We start from the raw sequence: 242 nt of genomic DNA, 5'->3' as shown, positions 1-242 counted from the left end.
GGGGGGGGGCACCGATTTGTTACCTTCCATTTGAGCAAACACTGTAAGAAAACTCAATGGTCCTGCAGATTTCAATTTAAGGGGACTCCACTGTATTTTTCACATTGCTCATTCCGTCCTCACTTCTCCTCCCTGGTGGTTAGGCTTTTCGTCTTGCTCACAAAAGTCATAAGTTCGATTCCCTCATGTGATAGTTTATTTGATCAAGTCATCTCCATCTTTTCACTGGGATGTTGTAGTTC

This window comes from Aplysia californica, unplaced genomic scaffold (genome assembly GCF_000002075.1).
Source record: "Aplysia californica isolate F4 #8 unplaced genomic scaffold, AplCal3.0 scaffold00001, whole genome shotgun sequence".
Classification (NCBI taxonomy): domain Eukaryota; kingdom Metazoa; phylum Mollusca; class Gastropoda; order Aplysiida; family Aplysiidae; genus Aplysia; species Aplysia californica.
Note: the sequence above shows the minus strand (reverse complement) of the source record.